Raw genomic sequence first — 304 nt, 5'->3', positions numbered from 1 at the left:
GCGAGTGCCCCCCAACTTACGCAACACCCCCCACCCCCACCCCATGGCAACCGGGAGGGGGGGATCGCGTGCTGTTCCGATGCAAAATGCTCGTCTGCCTTCCACGACTGGCAACGCATTCAATAAGCCAGAAGCCAGCGCCAGTCTGCTGTGATCTGCGCTAATCTGACAACGCGGCGGCCACTCTGCAGTAATTATGCCAGATTCGCGGCTCAACAACAGACCATTTTGGGGTGATGTTGATCGTCCGTTGCATGTTGCAATCGGGGCCATGGATTTCTTTGATGTTGATGGGTACTATTGG

This window comes from Penaeus monodon, chromosome 15, assembly GCF_015228065.2.
Source record: "Penaeus monodon isolate SGIC_2016 chromosome 15, NSTDA_Pmon_1, whole genome shotgun sequence".
Lineage (NCBI taxonomy): Eukaryota > Metazoa > Arthropoda > Malacostraca > Decapoda > Penaeidae > Penaeus > Penaeus monodon.
Note: the sequence above shows the minus strand (reverse complement) of the source record.